Here is a 17,962-nt window from a genome sequence, read left to right as displayed (position 1 = left end):
CATTTGTATAATTAGATTTTTCCTCTAAGAATTTTAGCCTTTTTTTTTTGTTTTTTTTGTTTTTTGCAAATCTCTACAAAAAATTCTGAAGTTTGTTCGTGGCCTTTCCAAAATTACCCATATGTATGTGAAACGAGCATTAACACTGAGCGGTGAATTTAGTGTGAACTATCACTTATTTATGGCGGGTAGCGCCTGTGAACATTAACCCATTTTGGGGGGCGGGGGGGACACACATTTTTATGTTAGCAAAGGGTTTTGTCCCTGCAAAATGCAAGTTAGCGTATGCACCATTGTGATGAGTCCAAGATCAGGGTAAAAATGGTTTTGCCGGTTCGATCGCTATATGTATGCGACGTATGGTACACGTGACTTGCAGAGGTCCATCTGGTAAGAGAAATAATAGTGTCGTTGCATCGTATGTGTCTGGGCGCGCGTGTATTTCTCTGTGCTCCTTCTTTGTCATGATTCCACGGTTTAATTTAAATATGTGTTTCACTTCTCTCCATATTTCAGGTTTATTACAGAGTATGAAAATCAGGAAGCTTTTTGTTCACTTCATACATCTCCTCCAACAAAGCCAGACATCAGAACCCAGCACAGGCTCCAGAGTGATTATTGTTACACATGATCTATGGAGCAGATAAATTACAGCTTGATTTTTACAAGGTATGTTGAGCCTGCAGGCTTCAGCAGAAACAAAAACAAAACAAAACACAAAACCTTGGTTTAACTAGTAATTTGAGGAAATATGACAAACCTGACATGGAAGTCACAGAGCAAATAAATATGCACATCCATCATTTTGTAAAATAATGCCTTCGCTAGAGAGACCTCTGCTTGCTGCAGTCTGCAGTGTAACGTTTCTTTGTGGTTTCCTCGTCTCAGATCCTGCTACATGAAGAATCAAGTTAGTTATAGTTGAAAGGAACAATTGTTTGCAGAGGAAAACCAGTGCCGTACGGTGAAATAGTGCAAATATCATTCAGTGTGAATCAAAACTAAGTTGATTCTAGGACATATTATAATATTCCTAGAATTTTTAGATGTGGTTTTTCTTCATGATATGATTGCTAAAATACCGATCGGAGAGTCTTTTCTTTTATTGTAGAATAATCTAGTTCCTAGAAATAAAAATCACCTGGTGGTTATTGCAGATATAAAATCTTACTTTATACAAAATACAACAAAAGGCAGTTTCAGAGTCATCTTCTGAGCACAATAGTTTTGCTGGTGCACTGGAAAGAAATTACGTACGAAATTCTCACTTCAGGGATTGGCTTTTTGTACCTACTGTTTTTTTTTTTTTGCAGCTTGCCAATATTTGGAAGGTTTTGCGCGATGCTGAGGAGCACGGTCGGTGCCCTTTGTGTGAGATCTGCGTCTCCAGCAGCCCCATCCCTGCGGAGCCAGGGAGCTGCAGATGTCACTGAGTTGGTCTCCACAACCCGGCGAAGCTCAAGAGAGGAGGCACCGATGGGGATGTCAACTTTGACATTGGGAGGAAGATTTTACCAAGAGTTTAAGGCTTAAATCTAAAAACTTATGTCCAACTGCCTCTGGATAAAGCACCAAACAGAACCAAATGCTCCACTCCTAAAGAAGTGTCTTCATCAAAGCCACGACCCTTTACGTGCTCCGTTCCTGATCCTTAGGTTTTTCTCCGTTTCCAGGGATGGGCAGGATGGAGAGGAGCCAGGTCACCACCACACATACACATGCACATGTCCAAAATACCTGCCAGCCTAGAGAAGAAGACGCTGCCACGTGCAGGGAGGTGGGTCTGGGTCATCCCAGGCCGTGGCAGGACCTGGATCCCCAGCGTCCTGTGCCTGGTGTCCACCACGTTCAGTGAAATCCCACCAGATGGTGCCTGGAAGAGAGTAGAAGAACCTCCGTGTGCAAGTTCCCAACGGGGCAGAAGTACAAACCACAAATTGAGTGGCTCAGCCATGTTAAAACTGCCGTAACTCTGAGGGTACATGGAGTTGTTGCTGTAGGTATCAAAGAGCTCCAACATCTGAAGTTGGAGCACCAAAAAGTAAAGGATTTCAGGTTAGTAGGTCAGGAAGTAGAGCTGAAGTCCCTTTTGAGGTGTTTGGTTCCTTTATTAGATATGATCAGCATAGCCTGGCTGGGAGGTCTGCAGGTCATTGTCTAAATTGGACTATGAGCCTCATATCTTCCACTCTTAACCACAAGACCATCCTACGTATACAGCAAAGGTGGTGGTCCGAAACATAAGTCAAAGTTTAACCTCTACAGAAGCTGATTTTGGTCTGATCTTGTAGTTTTTGGTCCACATGTGTGGTTCTATGTTTTGGCCTCATCCTGCAGTTCTTGGTTAGGCAAACCTTGCTTGAGCCACTTGGAGCACGGCCTGTGTGAAGAGTCCATCATCTGTTCCACTGCGTCTTCCAAGTCGCATCTTGCCATTTAAAAGCAAAATGCCTGCTCGCTACTCCGAGCATCGCCAAACCAAAACAACTGGTTTCTGCTTCGTCCATAAAATTGCCGGCTAAATTTTCATTCTGGAATCATTACTCCAGGTGTTTGTCAAGGAAGACGCACAAAGCAGACGGAACACGTGTAGCATTTCATATACGAGGTTGAGGTGCGGGAGTGACAGGTTGAAAAATCTTGTTTGGACTCATACACTGAAACCGTTTAATATAAAAGTCACTGGTGGACTATAAATATGGAAAATCAATGTGCCGTATTTTTATAGAATCCCCATTCTGCATGTCTTTGAAACATATTAGTACTTCCAAGAAGCTGTAGAATCTAAACTCACCAATTTTTGCCTTGAACGTCTACAGTTCTTCAATGGGTCAGCCTCCAGAAGCCCAAATGTCTGCGCAATGTGCAGTTCATTGGAACGTGCACTTATATTAACTGACCTCGCAAAAGCCAACTGTGTTCATTTAGGCTAGGAATTACCCAATTTGCTCACATAATCTCAGCAATTACATGTTCATCTTGTTTTAATATCAGACCTATGGTGTCATTTACGTAGTATCTGATCTTTCTACTTAACCTCAAAGATATTAATCTTTATTAAAGGGGGCGAGAGGCAAAGAGGGGGAAGAGACGCTGGTGACAGATATTCTGACAGCTAGGAAAAGTCATTTATAAAGCGAACATCAGTAAACATTAGGGGTGACATATTGATATCAGCAGCAAGTAAACGGATGGCCAAGCTAGGATGAGGTATTACACCTTAAATTGTGGCAACCATTTTTTTTTTTCCAAGGTTGATCTTTTATAATTTTTTTAAAGCGAAATTTACTGTTATGCCTCCTGCTTCCCCTATGGTAAAATGCCAGAAATTTGACTGAGATTTACTTAAAGTGACAGCAATGCCCCATTTTGTCCAAGAAAGATGATCACTAAATGTCACGTCTATCTACTCGCATGTGGATCACTTATTTGACATGCTCATGTCTAAGCTTCATACTGCTTTGCAACATGTTTTCTGTGGCTCTAAGGCAATTTGAAATCTTTGTGGTGAAAACGTGAGCTGGCCAACGGCAGTTCATTAAAATAAATAAATAAAAAAATTGGGATTTGTTCCTCTGCATCCCAAGGGTGTCAGGCCAGAATTAGGCAGAAAGAGCCCTTACAAAAGCAGACCAAGAGCGTATGCTTCTGGTCAGGCTGCGAGAAGGTCATTGCTGGTGGGATGCTCTCGCCATCTCAGCTGAAGTAGAAACGCACCACAAAGAAAGCACTGGTGTTTAAACACAGAAAATAACCTTGTAAAATTTGCTCTTTTGATTTTTTTTTTTTAGAAATTTGTGAAATATTACAAGAGTCTGAAGCGGTGAAGAGCGTGGGTTCTCCAACTTTGCTGCAGAATGGGATTCTTTTCTCCCCATTTTGCTCAGCTCCTGGAGGGGGAGATGTGAAGCCCAGCTGGGTACCATCGGAGCGGTGGAGTCATGAGCACAAGCTCCTGCGGTGGGGAGTCTGTTCACATCTCCTGCTTTGCTGGGCCTCGGAAGTGACCTAAGGAAAGCGAAATGGAAAAGAAGGTAGAAGGCTTTTTGCACAAAATGGAACAGTAGGCATGAAAAATTAATGGCTTTCTACCTTCTTTGCTGGTTTAGCTTGTCTTCCTTAGTAGTTATTGCCTTCCAGTCCAAAAGCGCGTCTGGAGATTGATAAAGGAATTCATGCATGTTTTGGAGACCGTAATGCAGCAGCCTGAAGAGTGAAGGATTACGGCCTGTGCTGGAGATGCCACCTCCCACCAGACCCAGCTTTCTTCAGCGGTCCCCACAGCCTGGGATGAGGGGACACCCTCACAGGGAGCCAGGCTCTGGGACACTCGTAGCAAGGCCAAGAGCTCTTTTTACCATCCTCTTTTAAAAACATCTATCGGTCCTATTCGAATAAAAGAGAAGGCTCAAGTTCTGAATGCAAGGACATAAGTACATCTAACGAGAACGATACACCTTTGCGTTTGTTCTGGCACCAGAGAGTCAGCCAGCCTGCGCAGATGCCCAAATATTTGTGAATTTTGAGGCAGAAATGCTAGAGTCACACAATACAGCAAGAATATTGAGTAATGGCTTATCCCGTTGACTCATGGCAGCTCTAACAAATTCTAAGTTTTTCCTAGCAGATATTCCTCCAGGCGCCCAGTTGCCAGCTCACGCATCGGAACTTCACTTTAGTCGCAGTTTAACTCCCAGAAGACCTGCGAGAGCAACAAAACCAGCTCTAAAGGTATCCTATGTAATAAGAAAAGAGGGCTTTTTTTTTTTGGCGCGTGGTGGAAGATTAAAGCCATTCTAAATGAAAGTAGAGTGTGTAACTGGATACAAGATTTCTAAATAGGTGGCACATGTCAGCAGGCATTACAGCAGTGTCTTTAGGTGAGCCTTTGATACAGGCTGCTGAATAGTTCAGTGAGATAGATGCGACCATGCGAGAGTTTCACAGCCTTGATTTGTTTTCCAGCTAAACTAAATCTGAATGGAACAGACTTAAATTACCTGTGATTTCTCTGTCTTTAAAAGGACACGTAAAAGCTCATGAGATCACTGGGCTCCCTGGGAAAAAAAGGGAAAGGAAAAAAAAAACCAAAAACCACAAAAACCCAGGAAAACTATGAAAGATTCATTTTAATGGAATCCAGGTTTAGCTGTTTCATATTTAATAATGTTTAATATTTCATTTACTACTGGGGACTCACCTTTTTCAGAAGAATGTAAGATCCAAGGCACTATCACGCATTAAGATTTTATGTCTGACTGTAGCAATATTGTAAGGGTTGGCTTTGCAGCTGCTTGAGCCTGATGCAGAGAGCCTGGAAGCAACAAGGTTCTCTTCTTTTTTCCTACAGACAAACTAGGCACCAAAGCCCCGGAAAGCGGTGGGGTAGAGCTGCGAATCCTAGCAACAGGCGGAGAGAGAACTGTACGTTTCTTCACATCCTCCAAGTGTTGGTGCCTTCTGGTACATCAGTTACAGGCAGCGACAGAGACCTTGGAACGGCCCTTCGTGCCGTTGCATCACGAAAGGGACAGAGTTTTTCCAGTGGGGTGGGTGAATTATTGCAGTTTGGGGAGAAAAGCAAACAATGCAACACTCCAGAGCTCATACTGTTGTTGCGCTTCCCTTCCTCATAACGCACTGCCTATTGCTGAGGGTTTTTTTTTTTTCAATTTTCTGCGCTTTTAGTCTTTTTTAAGCCCTTCTCAGCGATAATGTGGGCTTTTCTTTTTGAGCGAACGCTGAAAATTTGCACTCAAAAGTGTGAGCACAGGAAGATCTGCAAGAAATATCCATAATTCGGCCGTCTGCAATGAAATCATGAGCGTTAAAAGCTATCACCTGCGTTTTGCAGAAAGGAAACTGAGACCTGAGCACACACTTCCTGGAAGGAGAAGCTCCTTTTAAATATGCAGCAGGTCTTGCCTTGACAATATTAAACTAGCTTCTCTTCCTGGAGAGTCTGTCAATACAGTTTGACCCCTCTCTGTGGATATTCTTCAGAGCCTGAAGCGCTCAGATGATCTAAAAGGGTCCCCCGACACCGTCCTCAGAGGGTGGTTTTCAGTCAACTGGCTTCTACGGAGCCTGGGAGAAAAAGGAAGTCGGGACCTCCAGACTCCTTGGTCCCATCACCCCGTTCAGAAATGCACCGTTTCCCAGCTGATGCCGGTTTGTTAGTTTTCGCCACCAGTTTTGCTACTGGGAGAAGTTTCCAGGCTCTGAGGAGTTCTGCCTGGATGCGAAGGGTGGGAAGAGGGGCACTGAGAAGAGCTGGGACGCGAGGCATTCCGTTGTGCAACACAGACTGCTGCTCCTCTTAAAAGATTAATTTTGTAGTAAGTAGCGCTAGTGGGCTGTTGCCTTGGAGTGGACCAGCTGCTGCAAGGATGAAGCACAGGCTCAGACAGAAGGTTGCAGCAGAAGAGAGGGATTTGGCTCCCAGCAAGCACCAAAGCTGAAGAAGGGTCCTGTCTGCGTTCTGTCTGGGGGAGGGGGTGCATTTTCAAAATACAGCCCCCCTCCTGGTGCAGCTAGCTTCAAGATTTTTCTAAAAAGATTTATTGCTGGCAGAGGGCAAGCGTGTTGGTTTTTTTTTTTTTTTTTGCTGGCAATTTCAGTTTCAGATCTCATCGAGGGGCTCTGGCATTTGCATACCTTCCCACGGAAACTGAATCAATGTTTGACATCATGGAACAGAATCTCAGGCGTGATTTAGCATTAGTAAGCCACTAGTCATCAGCGTACTGTCATTCCCCTATATCTGACATCTTAATATAGTCAGCCCCGTGCACACACATGTTCAGCAGCAGCAGATCCTTGTGCTCTCAGCACGCGTGAGTTGTTTAACATGGGCCTGCACATACGAACATCCAAAAGACACTGGTCCAACGTGATCAATTTTCAGCGCTCAAAATGCATTTTCCTTTTAGGTAAGAAGGGAATTTTAAGTCCTCTTAAATAATTGAAGATACTACTGATACAATCAAAAGTCAAGCTCCCCAAGATGAAAATGTCTAGATGATGAATAAGTTAATGGAACTAAAATCCCAGTCGTAGCTGATTAGGGGACCAGGAGAGTTTATCAGAGATGGGAACGTACAAGCCCAGTCACAGCTTGACCTTGTAACAAATGAGAGCTGAAAAGCAATTAATTGAGAAATTATCAGGGAAAAGCGAAGTTGTATGGTTGGTTAGGTAAAGCAATATGTCAATGGGCCCGGGATTGATTTGGCTGGAATACCTCAAGGTCTCTGTTCTGATGATTCAGGACTTGAAGGAACTGGCCCGAGCCAAGCAATAAAAATAAAACAGGGTCAGCAGAGGGAGTCATCAGTCAGCAGGGTGGATCAGTGTTCATGTATTATTTAGCTGATAGTTAAGGGAAGTTATCAAACAAGAGCAGTCTTTAAATCCAACTTTTTTCCCCCCAGGGGAGGGGAAATGAAGGAAGAGAAAATCCTCCCTTGTGCAGACACTCACTGTCCTCAGCTGCAGCACTGAGCTGGGAGATGGTCCTGGGAACAAGAACCGCCACGCGTGCCTGTTCCCGGCGAGGGACCGTCGGTGACAAAAACCCCCACGGGCTCTCCATCCACCTCCGTGCACAGCCACTGAATCCCAGAAGTCAGCAGTGATCCATCTTTTCCCTTGGCTTTTCCTTCCTCCCTTTGCCTGCGAGATGACTTTTGGTGGGCGTTAGAGTACAGGCCAAGCTAGGCGCAGTTATTCAGCCTCTGCTCTGCTTTGCTTTGGCGGTGGATGGACATCATTTTCTGCCATGATATTTTCTTCCTTCCTGCTGCCAACAGGCTGCACAAGTCTTCTGCTCCCATCTCCAGCGGATACCAGTGCCGCTCCCCTGCAGCCAAACTAACAGTGACCTCCTGCCCCTTTGTATCTTGATTATAGCGACTCATCCGCACATCAGCCTCCCACGTCCCACACATTCGGGAAGCTATTGCCAAGACCAAGACTTTAGCGTGTTGATCTGAGCTGCAAGATGTGGCTGGAAACACAGTTCCTCTGCTTCACGGGGTGCTTTAGGATCTGAATATGAAATGACCTGAATGAGAACATAGTATTCTGGAGCTCAGGAGAACAGCAAAGCAAAACAAATTATATATAAAGTGTTCTAGAAAGAGCAGTGGGTTGGGTGAGGATCGCTGTCTCTTTGCTTGTCTTGTGACAATTCACTAAATAACACTAAACGATGTCTCTCTCTCTCTCTCTGAAGGCAGGAGAAAACCCCCGCAGAAACAGCCAGCACATGATTCGTGGCAGGATCGGGGCCTCAGACACCACAAACTGTTCCTTTTTGGGATCAAGATCCTGAGAAGCTGCAGAAAATTTGGGCTGAAGGTTTGTTGGAAAACTACAGCTAGCTCTTCCATCAGGACAAAATTTTAAGTTCCGGGGTTTTATTTTTTTTGGAGAAAGGCTTTCTAAATATTTCAGATTTGATACTGGGTCTTTTTGTCATTTCCTTGACAAAACCTAAATGACAGCCGCCTCTGTGGCTGAAAATAGGAACGTCGTTAGCATCATAGATATAGTGGGACAAGAGACAAAGGGTTGGCAGATAAATATAAAATGTCCGGTGATGCAGATATAGGATGGGCACTTTAATGTCAAGGCTAAGGAGAGCTGCCTGGAGATGACAAAATGAAGAAAGATTATAGCACAGGAGAAACTTGCATGTCCCCGTCACAGCAGCGATGAGTTGCACGGGGCTCTGCTCTTTGCGCCGGGAGGATGTGGGGGGGTGGATGGCCGAGATGCGTTTGGACCTGGTTTGGTTGTGGGTGTCTTGTGAAGGGGGATCCCAAATGGGGAGCTGAAGGAAAGGAAGGAAACTAAACTGCTCGCTGTGGGAAAACAGTTTCTTTGCTGGGACTGGGCTCTGGCTGCAGGGAACGGTCAGGGTCCAAGAGCAGCAGAGACGGGGAGTTAAACCCCCACTAGTCAAAACCAGAACAAAGCTGTGATTTTAGCTTCTTAAGTCTCAATATGTAATAACAGAAGAAACTCCAATATTTCACTGCAAATAGCCATTGCTGCTGCAAACACGGGTTTTTAGAAGGAAATTCCAGCAGCAACGTGGAGATAAAGGAACGACTTTATCCCACTGCCTATGGATGTATCTCACACGCACTCATTTCTAGGACTCACAGTATGTCACGCTCCATGTAATGCATTTTCCATTTGTCCTGACCCGAGAGCTTTGCATTCAAGGAGCGGATCCCCCGAGTGAATTCATCAGGAGGAATAATAACCAACGCACGAGCCCGGAGTTGCTGGGCCAGCAGATCCATCCTGCAGTTGTCAGTGCGCTGAATTTCAGGGTAGCATAAATGCAGTCTCCCTTACTTAAGGACCAGAAGGAAACGGCAATATCTCTCCAGCCTATTTGCTTGAAATGAGAGAGAAAGGGTAAACATGAAGTCTAAGCAGCAGCAAACAAGACTCGCTAGCAGTGCCCAGCGAGGGGGTCATCAAACAGAATCTCTTTTGTGAATAAAGGAAGAAGGTTTAAATGGTTTCTCTTACTCCGGCAGACCCTCTCGGTGTTGCACAGGACGGCAGACGCGATCTGCTCGGGGGATGTGGAGGCGCCTGGCACGGGATCCTCAATCCGGTCGGAAGGGATGGACAGGTGACCGTCACGTTCTTTCATTTTTTTCCTGACTTTGGGAGCTATATGCAGTCTTGGCTATCTATGGCAGAAAACTTTCCTTGGATCTCTTCCACTTTATGCCAGGGTAGTGTTCAATCTGATGATTAGCTTGAGAGAAATGTATGCACTTTCCAGAGTGATTTACTACCTTACCTCTCCGAGCATTTCCATATAGGTGAATTCTATACATTTTGAAACCCGTAGCCAGAATTCGTGCTCCAGGATCCTTTTAAAGCCAGGCTCGGAGCCACTGTTTACCATTGACAGTGGATCGCGCTGAGAAAGGAAAATGGGATTTTCCCCACTGTGGTCAGCCCCGTCTTCTCCGCTTGGCTCCCTTTCTGGGGTCGCATCGTTCCTCGCCTCCGAGGCTGAGCTGCTGTGCAGCCTCCGTACAGCCCGTGAGAGTTTACGGGGTGGTAGTGGAAGTGCTGGCATGTCCCGGCACTAATCGCGTATTATCACCTTATGATAGTTATCAAAGCTGATTCCGAATGAATCCTCTTTGGAGAAGGTCCTTGGCCTGCCCTCTGCTCCACAACATGCCCGAGGTACCACTCGTGCGGACACAAGAATCGCCAGCAGGAACTTCAGTGAAATCCAAGATGCGGTATCGCATTGCGTGAAGCAGCTAGCCAGGTATTATCACCGAGACATCATAAATTCGTGTTGTTATGGGAGGAATCAGGAAGCATTTGTAGATACATATAAAAATTCTGTCTGAAAGGATTCTCTGACATTTTGCACGTACACGTTAGAGTTGGTGGCATGATCTTGCTAATACGGGTTGGTGCATTTGCAAGCTGTGTCGCTGCAAGAACCCAGAGACCAATTCCTTGCGTGATTTTTTTATTAACTTAAATGTGCTGATACCTGAAATCCTTTTGTATTCCAAATACCACTAGAAATGAGACAACAAAGGCAAAGCAGAGGTGCGCTAGTACAAACAGAGGATTCCTGGCTTTTGAAGCCTCCTGCCCCGCAGAAGGTGTGCTGGGCTGCCCTCCGATCTCACACAGCGGGGTCAAATTCATAGATTTGGCCTCTTTATTTTCTTTATTGTTTTCACTGATGGTCAAAGACTTTCAGTGTAAAGGCTGCGATGCGCTAAGATTGCCACAATGTGGAAGGGCAGGAAAGTGCCCGGTCTGGAGTTTGATGTGCTTTCCATGGTAAACCAAATGAAGTCCATGGGACACTTCACACCAGTAGCAGACTGGTGTGTACTTGCGTATGCATGAGACCACCAAGGGCAGGGGAAGGATGGTGAGGTACCGCTGACCCGTTTCTAGGACTCCAAAGAAGTTCCACACTCTCCCGTAGGTTCTTATACAGGTTCAGACAAGCCGTTCAGCTCCTCTTTTTCCTTCAAGTCTTGCAAAATGTGGACTCATCCTATCTTCATCCCTGGTATCTGCCAAAGCCCCAGTGGAGGGTGGAATGACAATCCCAGGCATCACTGGAGTGGGGGTCTCTGGGACCACTGGTGTATTTGCCCCCCATGTTTCCCCCCGTATTTCTAACAATGAATCAATTTATGTTTGTGATTCCCTAAGGAGAAGGAAATCACTGAAGCAGGTAGGCTCTAGGCGTCAAAGAGGACCCTCATTTCAAAATATTGTCTGCTAGGCTCAAGCAGAGCTGGTGTGAGAGACAGGCTGAGTTACATCTGTAAATCTCCCGTTGGGGCTTCTTGTTGTTGTTGTTCCAAAGGGTTAACAGACGCAGCAAAACATTTCTAGGATGAAGTGCTAAGATTTAGTGCACTGAATTAATTCTTAAATTAGAACAGGGGATTTGCACATGATTTCTAAGGGAAATTATCTTCTGGGTAAAATTAATACAGGAGATGTTTCAACATCTGGGATGGCATTATTATGAGCAATGATTACCCAGACATTGCCAAAAGAAGGAGATCACACTAGACTCTTTCTCTTCCTACCCAAAATAAGCTCCTCACCCTGAAGGAAGACGACTATTTGCAAAAGCGCTGGCTTATTTAGAAATGCACAAGAAGAAGTAAATTCTATATGACAAAAAAAAAAAAGAAGCTGCATGTTTTGCTAATGGAGAGTTGGGAAACAGAACTGCAGACAGTGATGACACCCTCTTATACGTGGGATCCGGGCTTTAGTCTGCCTCCTCTTTGAGCTCTTCATCAAAAAAAGGCACTTAACGCGGTGGTACAGCTGTCCAGGTGTTTAACATTAGGAGGTTAAAGAGGAAACACGCTGGCAGATGTGACCTGGAAAACCTCAAAAAGGGACGGTTGGTCCGTCCGCTCCCCACCCAGAGACCACAAAATCCATCCAAATGCCTCATCTCCCTCCAGCCTTTAGAGGGCTGGCTTTTCCCTGCCTAAAATTTAAATAGGGCAGAGAGTAAAGCCAAAGCAAGACCTGCTGGAGTCGTTTTGTCAAAACAATCACCCACCAGGAGGAGCTTATAAATATTTATTTTGCTTCATTTTGCCAAGAAAAGAGGAGGGCGCTTGAGTGGGAAAAAGACCGGTGGCACGCCGGCCCCTGCTCCTTTCATAGGAAAAAACACCGATGTTTAATTTAAAAGGGCATAAATATAAGAGAAATGCCTCTTTACTTTCATGTTAGTAGCTGGCTATTAAATTACATCACAAGTGCTACGTGTGGGACCGGGCGAGTGCATGGTTATTTCTGTCTTCTAAACCAGAGTGCAAGTCTCAAGGTAATTACTTTGGATCCAAGTGTAATTACCAACTGATCTGCAGGAACATACACAGTAGTGACATCCATTCGAGGCGGCATTAGAGCCTGATGATAACACAGCATCATTAACACAGCTTAGCACTTCCACACGTGGCTGTGGGCCATGGTTTTCCTCAGGAAAGGGCTCGCGGTTCGGTGGCCGAGTCTGGACACCTCGTGAGAAGTCACCTGAGATGCTGCCCCCAGCCACGGCGTCTGCGAGCGCGGGGGTGTGTGAACAAATCGGAGCAGACAATAGCAAACATGATATCCTAATCGTGGGAAATGAAGCCAGAACAGACTTTTTTCCAAGATATACCTCCTTGTTTTGGCATTTCTCCAACCTGCCCCCTTTATTTTTTTTCCCAAAACATTGAACCCCCTGAGAAGAAGGCGGGTGCCGAGTCCTGCTGCCACCCCCAGGGTCACCACCTTTTTGTTTAGCTTCTCTCTGTTTCACTCTGCTTTACTGTGACAGCATCATGCTCACGTTTTGGAATATTTTCTCCTGAGCTCACACCTCATCTGTCTCCTTTTGGAAGACAGCGGGTATAGGGATTTTCTTTTCTTTATTCTTTTATCTTTGGGGTTTTTTTTTCCAAGGCTGGGAGCATCACAGTAAACAACCCATTTATTCCGATGGTCTTGAAAGCTCTCTCTACACCTCCAAGAAGGTCAGAGAAAAGCTTCAGAAAGAGAAAAGGAGTAAAAAAAACACCTCCTTTCTTTAGAAAATTGCCTGGTTTGTCACCACACCTTCCTAGTGATACAGTGCTCCAAAGACAATGCAATAGACCGATGTTAGAAATGAAGAAGTATTAAAGAAAAACAAAATATTTTTTTTTTTAAAGTTAGTGTTTTCAGGTACCTTTAGTTGTGTCGGTTCTAGCTCATAAATACAAACAAATGCTGACAAAACACAGCCTGACATAATTTCCCGTAAGAAGTATGGGACACAAGATTATACAGATAAGCAAGAAAATATCTCCCAGCTCCTGTGGGTAACGATATCTTGGCACCCAGCTCGGGTTCGGCGGTGGTAAAGTGCGATGGACAGGGTAACTAACCCCTGAAGGAGGTTTTCCGTTTCGGGCAGTCCTGCTAAGCCAGGCTTGATGCTTTGAATGAGCTCAGTTGCAGAGAGAGATCTTCCCCCCGCCCCTAGTTTTGCTTTATACGCCGGGTTTATGAGAGCAGCTCCGCAGATGTCAGCGAGACACATTTTTGTTTTCAGTTACATCAGTGTAAATCACAACTGATCCGGTGAACTCCGAGATACCCACGTTACAGCGATATCTGTGACATTAAGAGTTTGGTGCCGTGGTATTATGACAGCTTAAAGCCCCGCCACGAAGAAACAAAGTCAGGCTCAGCACTGTCCTGGAACGCGTTACAGAGCATGTTTGTTATGGCAAAGAAGACAGCATTTGCCTTGGCTGTGAAAAAGAAACCCAGATCTATAACAGCTAAGATTTCATCTCTCCCATTTATCCAATGAGATTTCCAATCCTCTTGCGCAGATACCCTGCTGCTAACATAGCAGTCGAGATCAGAGCACTTAATCAATCATTCACTGAGGACAAATATGCGTTATCTAAATTAGAACAAACCAAGGCATATTTTATATGACAGCCGTACAGATTTTTAAGAAAAAGCATTGGCAAGAAAATTGCATGAAAACAACAATGTCTTGTGTTTATGCTTAAAGCGGTAGATTTCCTAAAAGCTTCTGCGGGACCAGGTAGCCTTGAATAGACAGGGGCAAATTCTGCTCTCGCTGCTTTCGCTTCCACGTTTTCATTAATAAACTAGAGCCGCATTTGGCCCCTCTGGCTCTGAAGCAGAAAGCCTGCTGCCGACCTCAGTGTGATGTAGAGTCCTTCTTAAAAACCTTTCATATTTTATGATCACTGTCGATTCTCTTATGATCAGTGCTGGTTCAGGCTCTCATGAATCAAAAATCAGCTCGTGGCATGCATCTTAGAGCAACCTATTTGTCTGCGGGTAGCAAAGGAAAGTGGCACTTTGAAGAATAAAACCCCTCTGCCTTCAGAAGGAAGCGGGGGCTGCACGGGGGGCTGGAGCACGAGCCGCAGGCTTAGACCTCCTCCTATTCAGGCTCAGCTCTGGGCATGCTGGGTGACCTCGCCTTCTCCCGTTTTCCTCTGGGTGAGATATTATTTATCCATGATAATAAAGTACAGGATTCTTCAACTACAACTCATGGTTTCATCTATTGTGTCGACGTGCACAAGCTCCCTTGGAAAAAAAGAAAAAGTAAAATGAAATCGGAGGCATTAAAAGGAGCACAAAACTAAGCGTCTTTAACCGAAGCCACACGACTTTCATCAGCGGTCAGGCCCTTGTTGCCCTGACTCTGCAGGGTGAGGTCTCCTTAGAGGAGCATCCCGGCGATGGCCTTTGAGAGTAGATGATAGCGACCTGGGCTACTGGGAGGTGTCCCTGTCCGCGGCAGGGGGTTGGAACTACATGGTCCTTAATGTTCTTCCCAACCTAAACCATTCTAGGATAGCTGCTGCACAGCCCACAACACCCATCGGTCTTGGGGACCCTTCACCATTGGGTACAAACCCAACACGCAGCAGGAGGGCTTGAGCCCAGCCAAGCCGCTAACAAGGCAGCCAGCGCTGCCTCCTGAAAGGGGGACTTTAGCAAAAATACTGAAAATATCTTTGCAAACATCCCTTTCCCACTTCCCTCGGCGGAGCGGGCTCTAAATAGCTGCTCTGTCTTAGTTCTGCCTCTGCTTGTCTGGAAGGAGCAAACGCTCCCACAAAAGTTCACACATCACCAAAACCTCCCAGGGGGAGCAGTTTGCCGTTTATTGCCAGGTTTGGGGACGTTTAAATAAGCGTTTTGGTCCCTGCACAAAAGCGGGTCTGATCTGGAGTGCAACAGGGCTCGTTTTCTCTCCTCTGACTCCAGGTTTTGGAGGGTCTTGCGAGGTTTTTTGCAGGGACAGCTGTCAAGATGTCAAATTCTTCTACCAACCAGCTTGCCGAGACAAGGCGCTGCCATCAGCGCTGCTGACGTTGGCAGGTTTGATCAAATTGGGTGGGGAGATGTTGGTCGAATCAATGACCCCACGTCGCTTGAATTAAAGGCAATGGTGAATACCCCAGAAATGCCTGGAAGAACAAAGTCGGGGCAATACCGAGGACTTTGGAAAACTTTATCTTGGGTGTCTAAGCTGGAATTTATGTGCCTGCTTGCTTATTTTTGCATCCAAAGGTCAGGTATAGATTTTGCTAAGATCTCTTAAGCAGGAGAACTGAGTCTCAGCTTCAAGGATCAGAGCTGAAAGTGAAATTTCTTAAGGACAAGGCAGAGCCTTCATTTCGGTCTAAGTTCACCTCAGTGTTGAGAGAAACCAGTGCTTCTCTGCAGCCTCCTGGAGTTAAACCCCGAAGTGCAGATACCTTCCTGTGAGCACAGACACGCTCCATAAAATGTGGAGATCCTGCCTCTCTCTTGTCTCCAGTAAATGAAAGAACCTCTGCCCCTTCCCATCCAAAACCAATATATTTTTTAAAGTGCCGACTTCTCCCTTGTTTGCATCCGTTTCAGTCCGCCGGCTCTTGACAGCTCCAGTCAAACGTCTGCCCAAAGCCGGGTGGCCCAAGCAGCTGGCATTGGGTGAGGCGCGGTTTAGAGCGGTCGGAGCGATACGGTTAGCATCCCGTCTGGGATTCACCAGCCTGATTTATTAGGTACCAGTGACAGCCCGGGGGACCGGGGGGATGCACGAGTCCGAACTGACACTGTCTCCCTGGGAAAAGAGAAAAATCACCATGTCCTTGTCAGCGTTGGGCCTTCTCCTTATTGTCCTCTCTCCGTTTCATGGAGCATTTATGCAGGCTGGAGACACCTATCCAGAGCAGAGAGGTAAAAAAGGCCCTGCAGATACGAGCGACCTGGGAGCAGTGCTCCTTCTTTTCAGCATCCATACAATTTCCAGAAGTCACTTGGAATTACATTTTAAACTTAGATGCTCAGTTAATTCCCCCGCAAATCCCTGCTAAAGCAGCTCAGTGCGTGGCCTGGCTTATGTTTTTAACTTAGCTTTGGTTTTTTTAACTTCTCAAGTTTCGACTCAGTCCCTTGGATGGGAGGCTGCTGTGTGAAGGTGCACGAGGATGGACGGAAGCATCTAAATGGAGGCCCCCAAATGGGAGCGTTTTTCCCTTAACCTTCCCGTACCATTGGGAATAATAATTCCTCGCAGGGCTGTTGCACAGCTTGATTCATTAAGGTTTATGAAGTGCTTTTAGCTCCGGCACTGGAAGGCTCTGTGCAAGTTATTTTGGACTGCTCAGGTGTTTGGAGGAGAGGCACTGCAGAAGGAATACAAATAAATCAAGAAGAGAAACTGCCCCTTTCCTCCATCCAGCCCCTGCCCCCCACTGCTCTCCATCACTGTTGGTGTCAAACAGTTAATTTACAAGCCCAGCACTTTACAAAGCCCCTGGAGCACCAATTGTCCCTTTCTCATGCAACATCAGCTCCTCAAAAAAGCCAGCTGAGTCTCCAGGGGTCATCCTGCTCCTGCCCTTCCCGAGGCAACTTCAGCCTCTACCCAAAACCTCCTGGATATTTATTTTCGGACAAGTCAGATCCAGCCTCACCCCCTTGCAGCGTGATGCTCAAAGCACTGAAATAGCCCCGGGGCGCAGGGTGGCTGCTGTTGGGGCCCTGAAATGTGCCGTGTGGCTGGCCAGGGAGGCGATATTCCGTTGGGGAAGGTGACCCAGATATCCCACCCATCCCACCACCCGTGAGGGCAGCAGCCCCACGCACCGCAGAGGGATGCTGCCGCGTAGGGAGCACAGAGCCCCATGGGGCCAGGGGAACGCGCAACCCGGCGGGACAAACCGGGAGAGCAGTAGGCAACGCCACAGGCTTGTGGCTTGGGAAGGTAAAGGCAGTGGATCTCTCACATGGCTTTTTTTTTTTTCCCCTCCCTCGCTCCGTCTCCCTCCCCTCCTGCAGTCTGTTGCGCGGGAGCTGTCGGCCATGCTGTTCCAGTTCAGGGGCTCCTGCAACAGAAAAGATCAGCTGTTGGAGAACCCATGGAAAGCCCTGGGGGAGAGCCATGGCCGCAAGGTAATCAGCAGGCAAAGTTATTACCATTATGCTGCTAATTAATTCCCAGCTCATTACGTTTCCTGTGGCTAATTTGTACTCGCCGCTGATTTGATTAAACTCATCTCTATGCTAATAAATGTGTTTTCCATTTGTTTTAGCGACTGTAGGAAGAGAGCCCGGTATTTACATATTTTGACGTTTATCAAATAAAACGCGGCGCCTGAATTAATTCTGCTCTGATTTATAAGTGGAGGCGGGGGGAAGGGGAGCGAGGGGATGCTGAGGGTCAGGCGAGCATCGCGTGTGCAACGGTGGCGGGGGGGGCTGCCCGGGGGGGCGATGCTCCAGGGTATTTAGTGTCCCCCCCGGCCCCATCCTGCCCGGGGACGGCTCCTGCAAGGTGTGTGCCACCTCGTCGGCCGCTCCCCTGCCATTTATTTCCCCTTCCCGGACAAGT

The 17,962-nt window shown here is 46.3% G+C and overlaps 1 long non-coding RNA gene across 3 annotated transcripts in view; it reads left to right on the top strand.

The window, feature by feature from the left end:
• Nucleotides 1-17,728, top strand: part of LOC141750247 (uncharacterized) — a 68,009-nt gene extending 50,281 nt beyond the window's left edge. For 2 of the 3 annotated variants that reach the window (XR_012589621.1, XR_012589620.1), the window contains exons 3-10: nt 517-669; nt 1,314-2,055; nt 3,792-4,731; nt 5,351-5,549; nt 8,237-8,361; nt 9,558-9,655; nt 10,152-10,315; nt 17,410-17,636. This is a non-coding gene — a long non-coding RNA (uncharacterized LOC141750247). Of the gene's footprint in view, nt 1-516; nt 670-1,313; nt 2,056-3,791; nt 4,732-5,350; nt 5,550-8,236; nt 8,362-9,557; nt 9,656-10,151; nt 10,316-17,409 lie in introns of all 3 variants that reach the window. The other variant, XR_012589619.1, reaches the window with a different exon arrangement.
• The last annotated feature ends 234 nt before the right edge of the window (nt 17,729-17,962 follow it).

The sequence above is a fragment of the Larus michahellis genome, chromosome 12 (genome assembly GCF_964199755.1).
Source record: "Larus michahellis chromosome 12, bLarMic1.1, whole genome shotgun sequence".
NCBI classification, from domain to species: Eukaryota; Metazoa; Chordata; class Aves; order Charadriiformes; family Laridae; genus Larus; species Larus michahellis.
The sequence above is the reverse complement of the archived record's forward strand: the minus strand, read 5'-3'. Positions and strand labels throughout refer to the sequence as shown.